Genomic DNA, 17,061 nt, shown 5'->3' on the forward strand with positions numbered 1-17,061 from the left:
TCCCTCTCCCCAGCCACATTTGCCAACTCTGCGGGGGGGATCCCGAGGCGTTCCCAGGCCAGCCGAGAGATGTAATCCCTCCAGCGTGTCCTGGGTCTTCCCCGGGGTCTCCTCCCCGAGGGACGTGCCTGGAACACCTCACCAGGGAGGCGTCCAGGAGGCATCCTGACCAGATGCCCGAGCCACCTCAACTGGTTCCTCTCAATGCGAAGGAGCAGCGGCTCTACTCTGAGCCCCTCCCGGATGACTGAGCTCCTCACCCTATCTCTAAGGGAGAGCCCGGCCACCCTGCGGAGGAAACTCATTTCAGCCGCCTGTATACGAGATCTGGTTCTTTCGGTCACGACCCACAGCTCATGACCATAGGTGAGGGTAGGAACATAGATCGACTGGTAAATCGAGAGCTTCGCCTTCTGGCTCAGCTCCTTCTTCACCACGACAGACCGGCGCAGAGCCCGCATTACTGCAGACGCCGCACCGATCCGTCTGTCGATCTCACGCTCCATCCTTCCCTCACTCGTGAACAAGACCCCGAGATATTTAAACTCCTCCACTTGAGGCAGGACCTGACTCCCGACCCGGAGAGGACAATCCACCCTATTCCGGCTGAGGACCATGGTCTCAGATTTTGAGGTGCTGATTCTCATCCCAGCCGCTTCACACTCGGCCGCGAATCGCTCAAGCGAGAGCTGGAGATCACGACCAGACGAAGCCAACAGGACCACGTCATCCGCAAAAAGCAGGGACCCAATCCTGAGGCCACGAAGTCGGATCCCCTCAACCCCTCGGCTGCGCCTAGAAATTCTGTCCATATAAGTTATGAACAGAATCGGTGATAAAGGGCAGCCTTGGCGGAGTCCAACTCTCACCGGAAACGAATCCGACTTACTACCGGCAATGCGGACCAAGCTCTGACACCTGTCGTACACCGGACAGCTCGTACAAGGGGGTCCGGTACCCCATACTCCCGGAGTACCCCCCACAGGAGCCCCCGGGGGACACGGTCGAATGCCTTCTCCAGGTCCACAAAGCACATGAAGACTGGTTGGGCAAACTCCCAGGACCCCCCCAGGACCCCAGAGAGGGTATAGAGCTGGTCCACTGTTCCGCGACCAGGACGAAAACCACACTGCTCCTCCTCAATCCGGGATTCGACTATCCGGCGGACCCTCCTCTCCAGGACCCCTGAATAGACCTTACCAGGGAGGCTGAGGAGTGTGATTCCCCTGTAATTGGAACACACCCTCCGGTCCCCCTTCTTAAAAAGGGGGACCACCACCCCAGTCTGCCAATCCAGCGGTACTGCCCCCGATGTCCACGCGATGCTGCAGAGGCGTGTCAGCCAGGACAGCCCCACAGCATCCAGAGCCTTAAGGAACTCCGGGCGGATGTCATCCACCCCCGGGGCCTTGCCGCCAAGGAGCTTTTTGACCACCTCAGCGACTTCAGCCCCAGAGATAGGAGAGTCCACCCCTGAGTCCACCAGCTCTGCTCCCTCATGGGAAGCCGTGTTGGTAGGATTGAGGAGGTCTTCGAAGTATTCCCTCCACCGACCCACAATCAGCAGCTCCCCATCTCCACTGTACACAGTATTGATGGAGCACTGCTTCCCCCCCCTGAGCCGCCGGATGGTGGACCAGAATCTCCTCAAAGCCGTCCGGAAGTCTTTCTCCATGGCCTCGCCGAACTCCTCCCATGCCCGAGTTTTTGCCTCGGCAACGGCCGAAGCCGCATGCCGCTTAGCCCGTCGGTACCCATCAGCTGCCTCCAGAGTCCCACAGGCCAAGAAGGCCCGATAGGACTCCTTCTTCAGCTTGACGGCATCCCTCACTGCTGGTGTCCACCAACGAGTCCTGGGATTACCACCACGACAGGCACCAACGACCTTGCAGCCACAGCTCCGGCTGGCCGCCTCAGCAATAGAGGCACGGAACACAGCCCATTCGGACTCAATGTCCCCCGCCTCACCCGGGACATGTTCGAAGCTCTGCTGAAGGTGGGAGTTGAAGCTCGCTCTGACAGGGGACTCAGCCAGACGTTCCCAGCAGACCCTCACAACACGTTTGGGCCTGCCAGCTCTGACCGGCTTCCTCCCCCACCATCTGAGCCAACTCACCACCAGGTGGTGATCAGTTGACAGCTCCGCCCCCCTCTTCACCCGAGTGTCCAAGGCATGTGGCCGCAGGTCCGACGATACGACTACAAAGTCGATCATTGAACTGCGGCCCAGGGAATCCTGATGCCAGGTGTACATATGGACAGTCTTATGCTGGAACATGGTGTTCGTTATAGACAATCCATGACGAGCACAGAAGTCCAACAACAAAACACCATTTGGGTTCAGAGGGGGGGGACCATGCCTCCCAATCACTCCCCTCCAGGTCTCACTGTCATTGCCCACGTGAGCATTGAAGTCCCCCAGCAGAACAATGGAGTCCCCAGAAGGAGCACCCTCCAGCACTCCCTCCAAGGACCCCAGAAAGGGTGGGTACTCTGAACTGCTGTTCGGCGCATAAGCACAGACAACAGTCAGGACCCGTCCCCCCACCCGGAGGCGGAGGGAAACTACCCTTTCATCCACCGGGGTAAACCCCAATGTGCAGGCACCAAGCTGGGGGCTGATGAGAATGCCCACACCTGCTCGGCGCCTCTCACCATGAGCAACTCCAGAGTGGAAGAAGGTCCAGCCCCTCTCGAGGGTACTGGTTCCAGAGCCCAGGCCATGCGTCGAGGTGAGTCCAACTATATCTAGTCGGAACCGCTCAACCTCGCGCACAAGCTCAGGCTCCTTCCCCACCAGAGAGGTGACGTTCCACGTCCCTAGAGCCAGCTTCTGCAGCCGGGGATCGGACCGCCAGGGTCCCCGCCCCTTGCTGCCGCCCAGCTCACATTGCACCCGACCCCTACGGCTCCTCCCGCAGATGGTGAGCCCACGGGAGGTGGGGCCCATGTAACCCTTTTGGGCTGAGCCCGAACGGGCCCCATGGGCGAAGGCCCGGCCACCAGACGCTCGCTCTCGTACCCCGCCTCCAGGCCTGGCTCCAGAGGGGGGTCCCGGTAACCCGCGTCCGGGCAAGGGAACATTTATGCCCAGGTTTGTCATCGTCATAGGGGTCTATGAGCCGTGCTTGGTCTGGTCCCTCCCCTAGACACCTGTTTGCCATGGGTGACCCTACCAGGGGCATAAAGCCCCCGACAACATAGCTGCTAGGATCTTCGGGACGCACAAACCCCTCCACCACGAAAAGGTGACGGCTCAGGGAGAGGACAACAAAAATACAACAACAAAATAACAAAATACAACAAAAAACAACAAAACAACAAAATAACAAAACACAACAAAATACAACAAAAGACAACAAAACACAACAAAATATAACAAGACATACCAAAACAGAAAAATCACAAAATACAACAAAACACAAAATAACAAAACACAACAAAACACAACAAACTACAACAAAATAACAAATACAACAAAACACAACAAAATACAACAAAATAACAAAACACAACAAAATAAACTACAACAAAATAACAAAATACAACAAAACACAACAAAACAACAAGATACAACAACAAAATAACAAAACACAACACGACAAAATAACTAATTACAACAACAAAATAACAAAACACAACAAAATACAACAAAAGACAACAAAACACAACAAAATTTAACAAGACATACCGAACAGAAAAATCACAAAATACAACAAAATACAACAAAACACAAAATAACAAAACACAACAAAATACAACAACAAAATAACAAAACAACAAAACACAACAAACTACAACAAAATAACAAAATAACAAATACAACAAAACACAACAAAATACAACAAAATAACAAATACAACAAAACACAACAAAATACAACAAAATAACAAAACACAACAAAATAAACTACAACAAAATAACAAAATACAACAAAACACAACAAAACAACAAAATACAACGACAAAATAACAAAATACAACAAAACACAGCAAAACAACAAAATACAACAAAACACAACAAAACAAAACAAAACACAAGGAAATACAACAAAATAGCAAAACAACAAAATACAACAACAAAATAACAAAACACAACAAAATAACAAAATAATGTGTGTGATGTTGCTTCTTGTTCTGGTTCATCCTGGTACCATGTTTATGCCTTTACAGTAGCAATAAAAATACAATTTCCGTTCCAGTCCAATGATTAGGGCCACACCACCCTGTAAACGCCCAATCTTGTCTGGTGTCAGAAGCCAAGCAGTGTTGGGCCTGGTCAGTACTTGAATGGGAGACCACCTGGGCATAGCAGGTGCTGTAAGCTTTTGCAATTCCTTTTCAGTGTGGGATATTTGGAGAATAATTCCATTATGATGTCATAGAACTCTTTGATATTTCACTGTTTGATCTTTGTATGTAATATTTGGAGCAAAATTCAAATTTCATTAAGGCGCGTGATGTCACTTCTTGTTATGGTTCATCCTGGTTCCATATTTATGCCTTTACAGTAGCAATAAAAGTAAGATTTTCCGTTCCAGTCTGACCCTTACGGCCACACCACCCTGTAAACGCCCAATCTCATCTGATCTCGGAAGCCACGCAGAGTTGGACCTGGTCAGTACTTGAATGGGGGATCGCCTGGGAATACCAGGTGCTGTAAGCTTTTGCAATTCCTTTTCAGTGTGGGATATTTGGAGAATAATTCCATTATGATGTCATAGAACTCTTTGATATTTCATCGTTTGATCTTTGTATGTAATATTTGGAGCAAAATTCAAATTTCATTAAGGCGTGTGATGTCACTTCTTGTTATGGTTCATCCTGGTTCAATATTTATGCCTTTACAGTGGCAATAAAAGTAAGATTTTCCGTTCCAATCTGACGCTTATGGCCACATGATGGCCATAATGATGTCATATTACTCTTTGATATGTCAGTGTTTGATCTTTTTGTGTGATATTTGGACACAGTTCCATTGTGTTTGACGTTTTTGTGTAATATGACACACTTCCATTCTGTTTAATATTGCTGTGGTTCAAATGACACAGTTCTATTATTTTTAATGTTACCATGTTTCAAACAACACAATTACATTCCTTTTTTATGTTTTTGTGTTTCAAACGACACAGTTCCATTCTGTTTGATGTTTTTATGTGTCTAATGACATAGTTCCATTCCGTTTGATGTTGCCGTGGTTAAAATGACACAGTTCCATTCTGTGTGATGTTCTTATGTGTAAAATGACACAGTTCCATTCTGTTTGATGTTGCCATGGTTCAAAAGACATAGTTCCATGCTGTTTGATGTTGCCGTGGTTCAAAAGACATAGTTCCATTCTGTTTGATGTTTTTATTCTTCAACGACACAATTCCATTGCATTAGATGTTGCCATGTTTCAAATGACACAGTTGCATTCCTTTCCGGTGTTTGCATGCTTCAAACAACACAGTTCCATTCTGTTTGATGTTTTTATGTGTCTAATGACACAGTTCCATTCTGTTTGATGTTCTTATGTGTAAAATGACACAGTTCCAATCTGTTTAATGTTGCCAAGGTTGAAACGACACAGTTCCATTCTGTTTATTGTTGCCATGGTTCAATCAACACAGATCCTTTTGTCTTTGCGGTTTTTGTGCTTCAAACGACACAGTTCCATTCCATTTAATGTTGCCAAGTTTCAAACGACACAGTTCCATTCTGTTTAATGTTGACATGGTTCAGTCAACACATTTCCATTCTGTTTGATGTTTTTATGTGTAAAATGACACAGTTCCATTCTGTTTAATGTTTTAATGCTTCAAACGACACACTTTCATTCTGTTTCATGTTGCCATGGTACAAACAACACAGTTCCATTCTGTTGGATGTTTTTATGCTTCAAACGACACAGTTTCTTTCTGTGCGATGTTTTTATGCGTCAAATGACATAGTTCCATTCCGAATAATGGCGCCGTGGGTCAAACAACACAATTCCATTCTGTTTAATGTCGACATGGTTCAGTCAACAAGGTTCCATTCTGTTTGATATTTTTGTGCTTGAAACGACACAGTTCCATTCCGTTTGATGTTGCCGTGGTTCAAAAGACATAGTTCCATTCTGTTTGATGTTTTTATTCTTCAAACTACACAATTCCATTCTGTTTGATGTTTTTATTCTTCAAACTACACAATTCCATTCTGTTTATTGTTGCCATTGTTCAATCGACACAATTCCCTTTCCATTTAATATTGCCATGGTTCAACAGACATGGTTCCATTCTGTTTGATGTTTTTTATTCTTCAAACGACACAATTCCATTCTGTTTGATGTTGTCGTGGTTTAAATGACACAGTTCCATTCTGTTTTTTTTTTATGCTTCAAACGACACAGTTCCATTCTGTTTGATGTTTTTATGCGTCAAATGACATAGTTCCATTCCGTTTAATGTTGCCATGGGTCAAACAACACAGTTCAATCGACCCAGTTCCATTCTGTTTGATATTTTTGTGACCCAGAAATAGCCACTGTCCACAAGGCATCCCCGGGGCCCCATTCATAGGGATTGGAACTGGACACCAATGGACAATTACGCATACCATTGTCCCATTTTGTCTCCCTTGGTCCAGGAAGACTGAATTTCACACAGGACATTCCATGTAGGATGCAGACAGTGTGGCCAAAGTTACAAGGAAATCAGAAAAACTTGAAAATTTGGCCAAAAGTTGACTAAGTGGTCCTCACAAACTCATACAGGAAGACAGAGACCCATAGCAGAGTCCAAGTGCCAAGTTTAGGGCCTGTAGAACAAACAGGAACCAGATTGGAGTGAGGTAAGAGAAAGGGTTGATTTCTGTCCACTTCTAATCCCGAGACACTGGGGGCCAAGGAAGCCTTGTGGACAGTGGTTATTTCTCAGTCATGGATTGTCCTAGGATGCTGAAACTCACAGGGCAGACTCAGTGGAGCGCTGTGGGGTTGCCCTGTGAATCCCAGCAACGTAGGACCTACCCTGACTGAGAAAAAGTCTCTGTCCACGAGGCATCTCCAGATTCCAGTGCTCAGGGGTTGGAAGTGGATGTCCCCCTTTGTTCTAGAAGGCTTAAACTTTCAATTTAAAACTATTTTAGAACCCAAGACACATTGGTAAAGTGTGGCAAAGTTTGGAGAAAATTTCATTTTTAGGGGACATCCTCCAAGTCGTATGCCCAGGAACGGTGCACGGAGCTGGCCCCGTGAATCCCAGCAACATATGACTAACTGTGACCCAGAAATAGCCACTGTCCACAAGGCATCCCCGGGGCCCCATTCATAGGGATTGGAGCTGGACACCAATGGACAATTACCCATACCATTGTCCCATTTTGTCTCCCTTGGTCCAGGAAGGCTGAAATTTACACAGGACACTCCATGTAGGATGCAGCTTAAATGAGCTTGTCCTGTGAGTTTCAGCATCCTAGCACCATGCATGACTGAGAAACAGCCACTGTCCACAAGGGCACCCTGGCCCCCAATGATAAGGGATTGGAAGTGGACGTTTTCCCTTACCACGCTCCCATCTGGTCCCTGATTGTCCAACCTGCCTCAAAACTGGCATACATGCCTTCCAACAGGTCCTCTTCCTCCTACCCAAGTGTGGTCGAGTTTGGACAACGTTGAAAATTTGGTCCCTTTCACCATGGTCCGAAATCGTCAACTTTTTCAATTTGGACGAGACTTGGCACACCAAGAGGGCATGCTACCAGGACCCCCGTGTCCAAATTTCAGCATCCTAGGCCCAAAGGTGAGCCCCTGGAGGCCGGGGGCCCGTGCCCGGTGAAAGGGATTGAAAGTGGACACTTTGGACATTTCCAATCCCTTTGACGGGACAGGGGGTGAAAATGTTACAAGTGTCGACTGAGAGTGTCCATTGGCAATCCCTTTGCACTGGTCGAGTGTGTTTTTCCCTCTCATTTCCCCCAGGAACGCGTCACGGTCACCGCTCCACCTCAGTAGCGATAAGCATCCTTTCAGCATGATGCGGAAGCATTTTGGGCCCTCTGGGGGCTTCCTCTGTCCCCCCTGTGTCCAAAAAGACACAGCAAAAACGGGACTGTCCACTGGCAATCCCCTTTGCATTGGTGGATTGTCTTTTTGGCCGGCATTTTGCCCAAAAAAGCCCCCAGAAATGACGCGTCACCTCGGCCTCGTAGGGCGTCTTCTCGGCACCAACTGGAAGCGTTTTGGGCGTTCTGGGACCTTCCTCTGCTCTGCCATGTCCAAAAAGACAGAGACAAAACAGGACAGTGTCCACTGGCAATCTCTTTGCATGGGGGGAGTGTCTTTTTGGCTGTGGATTTGCCTAAAAACAGTCTAAACGCATGGCGGAAAGACCGGCCCGTAGGGCCCCGCCAGCACGACTACGAGGCCGATCCTGGCCCTTCTGCCACGTTTTGCGACCCCGCGGCAGGACAAAGACCGGATAGATGGAAGTGAATGGGAACAATTGTCCGCTTCAAACCCTTTTCTATTAAAGGGGTGCAAACCCTCCCGCGCGCCCCAGAAGCGTCGCTGAGAGGGCAGACTTTTTGCGGGCGCGCCTTTTGGACAGAAGAACCCTCCTGGGCATGCCCTGGGGCCCAGAGGGCCCCGGAAAATTTTTGTCCCCAAACCCTAATCTAACGATCGGGAGGGGGTTCGGACGTACTCGCGAAAGAGCCTCGTGCAAAAGTTTCTCATTTTGGGGAGAATTTTTTTCTGAGCGGGGGCGATATGTCATTCTGGGGGCCGTGTGGCGACATGGGGCGTTTTGGTAAGGCAAAATCCCATGTTAAGGGATTGGAAGCCCGCGGTTTCCCCAAAAACCCCCGAAACCAGGCCAAAACCCGGTTCTTGCCGTTCCTGGGAAAGCTGGGAGCCCTCAAGGAGCTACTTCTGTTCAGGAGCCTCGCGGCTGAAATCAGGCGATGGGAGGTCGCTCCTCGGGTGCCCCCGACCGCCCGGTGCAATTTCGGGCCCATCCGGGAACTGTGGACAGGTGCCGCGGGGCCCGGTCGGCGGTCGGGGTCAAGAAGTTAACCCTAGTTAAAAGGGATTGGAAGTGGGACGAAGCGTCCGTTGGCAATCCCTTTACATGGGCCCGTGGTCCCGATTTGGACGGGCTGCGGCTCGGCACCCTGCCGCCGTCCTGAGTTTGGCCAGGATCGGACGACGTCGAATTTTTGGCGCCCTGCCAAACCTAAGACCTGACACAGCCTTTTCCCCCCACGGGGCCAAAAATCAAAGTTTGTCGAAACGGCTCAGCATCGGAGGGGATCATTCCCCGGGCCCCTCAGGCACCCTCCTCCGGATATCAGCACGCAGGGACCCTGCGGGAGGGAGGAAAGGGTTCCCATGCAAAGGGATTGCAAACGGACACTTGTCCGTTTCGGCTCACAATGGGGAGGGTGACTGACGGTGGACGATCGTCCGTCATCCCCCCAAATGGTACTTCCCTTACCGCTCTCCCGAGGGGGCCTGGCAGGGGCCGGAGGGTCCAAAAGCGAAGGGGCGCACCTCCGCGGAAGGGGCTGCGCGCCCGCGGGATCCCCGAGGCCCTCGGGGCACGTTTTGGCAAAAGTTCTTCCAATGGATCCGCCGGCGCCGTGGCGGGTGCATCCCAGGCAGGAGGTTCGTGGGTGGTGTCGGGGGCCCTTTTCGAGCACGCGGAGAATAAAGGGCCCCCGCTGGTGAGTTTGAAGCTCCGGGCGCGGTTGGGGGCATTTCCGGCGTCAGGCCTCCCCGTGGAGGAAAAGACCTCGAAGTGGATGGGGTAAGGAAACCGGGCCCCCGGAACCCATTGGAAGGACCTGTAGTGGACGGAAAGGTCTCTTCGTGTCCACTGTGGAGCGAGAGCAGCATTCGGAGGCGCAGTTCCGCCGGCACGACTCCGTCCACGGGGCGGCTTCGTGGACAGCCAAAAGGCTTGCCAACGGACGATTTTCTTCGCGACATTGACAGCGTCACGAGTTTTCATACAATGGCAAGACCTGCCCATTCAAAAAACGTCCAAAAGTAGGCCCATTCCCTATCCATTTCTCCCCAATCCTAAAAGCACACCCATGAGGCATTTAACTGTGCCCATTTGAAATCCAACCACGCCCATTTGACCTCCAAGTCTGCCCTTGCTAATTTGGCGGTGAAAGTGCCAATCCTTGCAACTAGACCATCAGCGATTAGAATCCAAAAGGCTCTTTCAGCAATCAACATTCAAAACCCTCACCCTTTCTCCCCAACCCGAAAAGCACACCCATCACCCATTTAACTGTGCCCATTTGACATGCTAGTCTGCCCTTGCTAATTTGGTGGTGAAAGTGCAAAATCCTAGAAACTAGACCATCAGGGAGTAGCATCCCAAAGGCTCTTGCAGCAATAAAATGTCGGTGGAGAATTTCGGCCAACAGATTATCGACAGACGCTCTGTGATGGACTGGCAGCCATCAACGTTTTAAAGCTTAACCCTTTCTCCCTAACCCTAAACCTATAACCACACCCATCAGCCATCTAACCATGCCCATTTGACAGCCAACCACGCCCATTTGACATCCAACCCCGCCCAATATCCAGCCCCGCCCCATTTTCCAGCCTGCAGCTGGGGGTAATTGGTCTTTCCAGGGTGTTCCCTGCATCTCGCTTGATGATCGCTGGGTCTGCTGTCACTGTTTCCTGTGGGCTTGGTCCTTAAGGGCTGGGTTGTGCAATTTCCATGTGAGTACACACTTTGCTGCACATAGTAAAAAGCACCATTGCAGCAATGTGGTTTTGGATTTTCATGACTCTGCACAAGACGACATTAAGTGCAGGCCTATGTCTCTCTCAGCAGCTTTCTTTGCAGGCATTGGTGGTATAGTGGCGAGCATAGCTGCTTCCCAAGCAGTTGACCCGGGTTCGATTCCCGGCCAATGCAGCGTATATTTAGAATCCTCCTAATGTGAAATGGGGCTAAAGCTGTCTTTGAGCTTAATGCTCGCAGTCAATTTGTGTACATTCTCTGACATCTTCAGGACATTGTTTGTCCCCGCTTCTCCTCGAAGGGAAAATGGAATGGCTAGTTTGAGTAACACTGTTTCTTTGGCATACGGCCAACACGTGTCAGCATTCAGGCACTTAAGAAGGAAAATCTGAGAATGAGGAGCGTGCGGCCGACCATTCGATACCCACTTTGATTCACTTGAAAGATGTTCCACGTTGGTGTCCCAGCCCGACCCTAAGTGATGCGTTCAGTAATGACAACAAGGTTTAACTTGTTGGCTGCAATGTAAATTTGCATTTGCAATTAGCCTTTGTCACAGCAAACTTGAAGTGTTTACATGATTCCATTTGTGATTCCCTGGAAGATCTTAAGAATTCCACATTTGTCATGGTGCTGGAAAGCAGCAAAAGGAAACCTGGTCATGTATGCTCAACAGTTGCTGCAGCCATCAGATTCCCAGACCAGGAATGGAACCCAGGCCACAGCGGTGAGAATGCCAAATCCTAACCACTAGACCATCAGGGAGTCGTTTTCAGCTCTTAGCAAGGGGGTTTTAGTCATGGGGTTAAAGCTCCAATTGGCCAGATGTTAATATACACAGTGACTGGCGAGCTGTACAGGGTGTACCCTGCCTGTCGCCCAAAGCCGGCTGGGATAGGCTCCAGCTTCCCCGCGACCCTGAATTGGAATAAGCGGTTCGGAAAATGAATGAATGAATGAATAATATACATAGTGCTTTGGATTGTGGATTGGCTATATGCCACAGATGCTAGCATGTGAATGATGTCAGGTTAATTGTCTCTGGAAGAAGAAAGGCCAAGCCAAACAAAGATGGCCCGAACATGGTGGATAAATGTGCTCTTTTCAGGGAATGCAGGAATAAAATTGCCCAAGTGTAAAAGGAAGACAAGACAAACTTCCCTGACTGGGAATTGAACCCGGGCCATGGCAGTGAAAACACCAAATCCTAGCCACTAGACCACCAGGGAGTAGCATCCCAAAGGCCCTTGCAGCAATCAACATTTTAAACCCGAACCCATCTCTCCCTAACCCTAAACCTAAAAGCACACCCATCACCTATTTAACTGTGCCCATTTGACATCCAACCATGCCCATATGACATCCAAGTCTGCCCTTGCTAATTTGGTGGTGAAAGTGCCAAATCCTAGCAACTAGACCATCAGGGAGTACCATCCCAAAGGCTCTTGCAGCACTCAACATTTTAAACCCTAACCCTTTCTCTCTAACTCTAAAAGCACACCCATCGCGCATTTATCTGTGCCCATTTGACATCCAAGCATGCCCATTTGACATGCTAGTCTGCCCTTGCTAATTTGGCAGTGAAAGTGCAAAATCCTAGAAACTAGACCATCAGGGAGTAGCATCCCAAAGGCTCTTTCTGCAATAAAATGTCGGTGGAGAATTTCGGCCAACAGATTATCGACAGACGCTCTGTGATGGACTGGCAGCCATCAACGTTTTAAACCTTAACCCTTTCTCCCTAACCCTAAACCTATAACCACACCCATCAGCCATCTAACCATGCCCATTTGACAGCCAACGACGCCCATTTGACATCCAACCCCACCCAGTATCCAGCCCCGCCCCATTTTCCAGCCTGCAGCTGGGGGTTATTGGTCTTTCCAGGGTGTTCCCTGCATCCCGCTTGATGATCGCTGGGTCTGCCGTCACTGTTTGCTGTGGGCTTGGTCCTTAAGGGCTGGGTTGTGCAATTTCCATGTGAGTACACATATTGCTGCACATAGTAAAAAGCACCATTGCAGCAATGTGGTTTTGGATTTTTCAGGACTCTTTACAAGACGACATTAAGTGCAGGCCTATGTCGCCCTCAGCAGCTTTCTTTGCAGGCATTGGTGGTATAGTAGATGTTCCACGTTGGTGTCCCAGCCGACCCTAAGAGAGAAGGCGCTAAGGTGAGAGAGAATGCGCTAACGCAAGACTCGGCGAGATTTGGCAGGATCAACATGGCACGCTACTGAAGTAAACAAAACCTTTATTACCAGGCTAACGGTAAGTAATTAAACAAATAATTTAAAACAGTTAAAAACTCCAATCACACCAACCCGGTCACTCTGGATAACAACGAAGAAGATCTCACCAGTCCGATAGAGGTAATCGAAGAAAGCTTCCAGCGGATTGTAATGGGGAAAACCAGCAACACCGCGGCGACGGCGTCCAAAACCGGTTCCACCTCCAAAAGAGTTCGCCCAGCGGATTCCCCCGAAGTAACCTTGCCAGGTTCTCCAACAGGTAGTGTTACAACGAATATCCTAATCTCCATCGACGGGAAGTTGTCCAGCCTAGACGCCAGGCTTTCCCTGCTGGAAGTTCTACACCGGGAGTTCCAGTCGTTAAAGCACAGTCTAGAATACAGCCAGCAGCAGGTAGAAGCTTTAGCTATGGAGAACAACGCGCTTAGAGACTCTGTTAAGACTCTCACGGATGGAGTATGCCGACTAACGGAGGAAAATAAAAAATAAAAGAATTAGTCTTAGATATCCAGGCCCGTAGCATGAGAGATAACTTAGTTATTTCAGGGCTCCCTGAGCAGCCAGAGGAAGATGCAGAGGTAAACATGAAAGAATTCATCCGATCCCACCTTAAGCTTCCAGAGGAAAAGGTAAAAGCCATCTCCTTTCCCTGTGTTCATTGCATGGGAAGAAAAGCATTGTAGGGCAGACCAGGACCAATAGTTGCTAAATTTGTGCTACACAAAGAAAAAGAAGAGGTGAAGCGCTGTGGGAGACAGCTCCGTGGGACTCATATCAGCATGAGCGATCAGTTCCCCAGAGAGATCCTGGAGCGTCGTAAGACCTTGTTCCCCATCAGGAGGAAATTCCTGGACGGAGGAGCCCGCGCGGTCATCTCGGTGGACAAGCTCTATGTCAATGGCCAGCTACATCGTGACCATAACACCACTCCCTGGCTCTACTAACCTCAGATATGTATCCACACTCTACACGCTTTGCACTGGTGATATTAAGGCTAATAAGTCTCACTGGGATTTAATCAGAGTTTAATGTTTGCTCACAATAGTTAACAACACTGCCAGTCTCTTTCACAAAACAAATCTCCTTATGGGTTTGTTTTTCCTTTTCACCCACTTTCCTCTTTTGGTCAACTTCTGGCTCATCTTTTTCTCTCTCTCCTTCCATACTCTTTTCCTTCTTTCTTTTCTAGCTGCCACCTCACAGAACGAAATAACACAGATGCAAAACTATACAGTTCATTTGATAACACTTACATACATAACCCAACACTCTCACTGTTATTATTTCAAACATATTTAGTAACATTCAATACAGTCACACAACACAAGGCATACATACTTACACCTGCGCACACACTTATTCACATCAAGTGGAAGCATCTAACACCTACCCTGTCACCACAAGCATGACAGTACTTAGGTTTATCACGTGGAATATTCACGGAGCTGGGACCAGAGAGAAGAGACTAAAAATCTTTAACAGGCTAAATGATCTACAGGAAGACATTGTGTTCTTACAGGAGAGTCATATGACAAATACTTCAGTGGACGCTCTCTCTACATCACAATTCCTCATGTTTACTCCGCCTGCTATAACTCCAGACCGAGACGGGTTGCCATTTTGATAAATAGAAAAGTGACATTCATAGAAACCAACAGAACCACAGATCCAGAGGGAAGATATATTATAGTGACATTAACTATTCAAAATATGAAGTTATGTTTAGCTAATATATATGGGCCAAATGTGGATGATTCCTCCTTCTTTCATTCCTTTTTTAAAACTGTCTCAGAACACTCAGACAGCACCCTTATCATAGGAGGAGATTTTAATGTGGTAATGGGTGCCGTAGACAGGATGAATAATTCAGAAAACAATAGAAACTGGCAGTCTACAAACACTGTTAAACAATATATGGAAGAACTCGGTCTTTGCGATATATGGCGGTCTTTTCATCCTAATATCAAGGAATACACTTTTTTTTTCCTCAGTTCACCACTCATATTCTAGGCTAGATTATTTCCTGGTTAGCAGCTCGTTGGTGTGTATGATTTCAGAAACCCAGATCCACCCCATTACAGTCAGCGATCATGCACCAGTTTCCTTCACTGTAAGAAATACGAGAATCACACCACCTGCTAAAAGCTGGAGATTCAATACAACACTGCTTAAAGACCCTGACTTTATCAGCTATTTCACAAAAGAATGGGCTGTTTACCTAGAAAATAATGATAAACCAGGAGTTTCAGCATGTGTTCTGTGGGAAGCAGGTAAGGCGGTAATGAGAGGAAAAATTATCTCTTTTGCATCATATAAAAAAAAGAAGGATAACTCAAAAATATCAGAACTAGAATTAAGAATTAAATCATTAGAGGATGCCTACAGTGCTTTACAAAATGAACAAACGTTGAATCAAATTAGGAAAGCGAAACTTGAATTAAACAAAATAATCAATGAAAGAACGGAGTTTCTGGTGCAAAGGTTAAGCTTGGAGAGGTTTGAACACAGCTACAAATCTGGAAAATTTTTAGCCAGTCAACTAAAAACAAACAAAGAAAGAGCAACTATTTCATCTGTTAAAGATCCAGCAGGTAATATCTTACATAACCCTGACACAATAAATAGCATTTTTAGAGACTTCTATAAAAATCTGTATACATCCCAATTAGATCCATCAGATAATGACATAAATCAGTTTCTTAATAATATAGACCTCCCAGGACTACAGCAGGAACACGTTGCAGCCTTAGATTCCCCCCTTACAGCAGTAGAGCTACATGAAGCCCTCAAACATATACCATGTAAAAAAGCCCCAGGACTGGATGGCTTCCCAGCAGAGTTCTATCAAGTACTATGGACAACACTGCCCCCTACGTTTTTCAAAATGGTGACACAAATAAAGGAAAATGGGTACTTACCCCAAAACATGAATTCTGCCAGCATAATTGTACTGTTAAAACCAGGCAAAGACTCCACACTTCCATCTCTATGCGGTCCGCGCTTTAGCACCCGGCGCCCGCCGGGCCAGCTTGCCATCACCCTGTGCTACCCGGTGCCCCTGCCTCGTCCTGCCGGGTGGCGCCTGCTTGGGGGCTTCCACTGCTCTGGGCTCGGGGGACGGAGGCTCTTTCTGCTTTGCCTGCCCGGGCTCTGTGCGCGGTGGGCTTGCCAGTCCCTGGGGGCCTTGGCTTCCTCCCCTACACCTCGGGTTGTGGTCGTGCTCCCCTACAAGCACTCATCTGATCTTTGATTGCATGATCACAGGTTGAACACTCACAAGTGCACACCCACAAAGCGCTTATCTCCCCATCTTCTTTCTGCCAAACGTTGCTGATGACTCTCTGTAGGTATGTTTAATAACGGTTGGTATTGTAATTGTTATTTTATTAATTTATTTACTTTTTTTACTTTTATTTTTCATTTTTTGTCTGTTTTTGAATATTGTCACTATCCTACTTATGTCTTGTTGTATTTTTTCAGTACTTTATATTGTTTTGCAAATACTGTAACTTTAGTAGCTTAGACACGCCTTTCTTTTCTGTGTCTCTTTTTCCTCCAGAATGGCTAGTTTGAGTAACACAAAGGTTTCTTCGGCATACGGCCAACAGTTGTCAGCATTCAGGCACTTAAGAAGGAAAATCTGAGAATGAGGAGCTTGCGGCCGACCATTCGATACCCACTTTGCTTCACTTGAAAGATGTTCCAGGTTGGTGTCCCAGCCCGACCCTAAGTGATGCGTTCAGTAATGACAACAAGGTTTAACTTGTTGGCTCCAATGTAAATTTGCAATTGCAATTAGCCTTTGTCACAGCAAACTTGAAGTATTTACATGATTCCATTTGTGATTCCCTGGAAGATCTTAAGAATTCCACATTTGGCCAAATTTTCAAGTTTGTCTGATTTCCTTGTAACTTTGGTCCACACTGTCTGCATCCGAAATTTGGTGTCCTGTGTGAATTTCAGCCTTCCTGGACCAAGGGAGAGCAAATGGGACAATGGTATGGGTAATTGTCCATTGGTGTCCAGTTCCAATCCCTATTAATGGGGACCCAGGGATGCCATGTGGACAGTGGCTATTTC

This window comes from Telmatherina bonti, assembly GCF_933228915.1.
Source record: "Telmatherina bonti genome assembly, chromosome: 24".
Lineage (NCBI taxonomy): Eukaryota > Metazoa > Chordata > Actinopteri > Atheriniformes > Telmatherinidae > Telmatherina > Telmatherina bonti.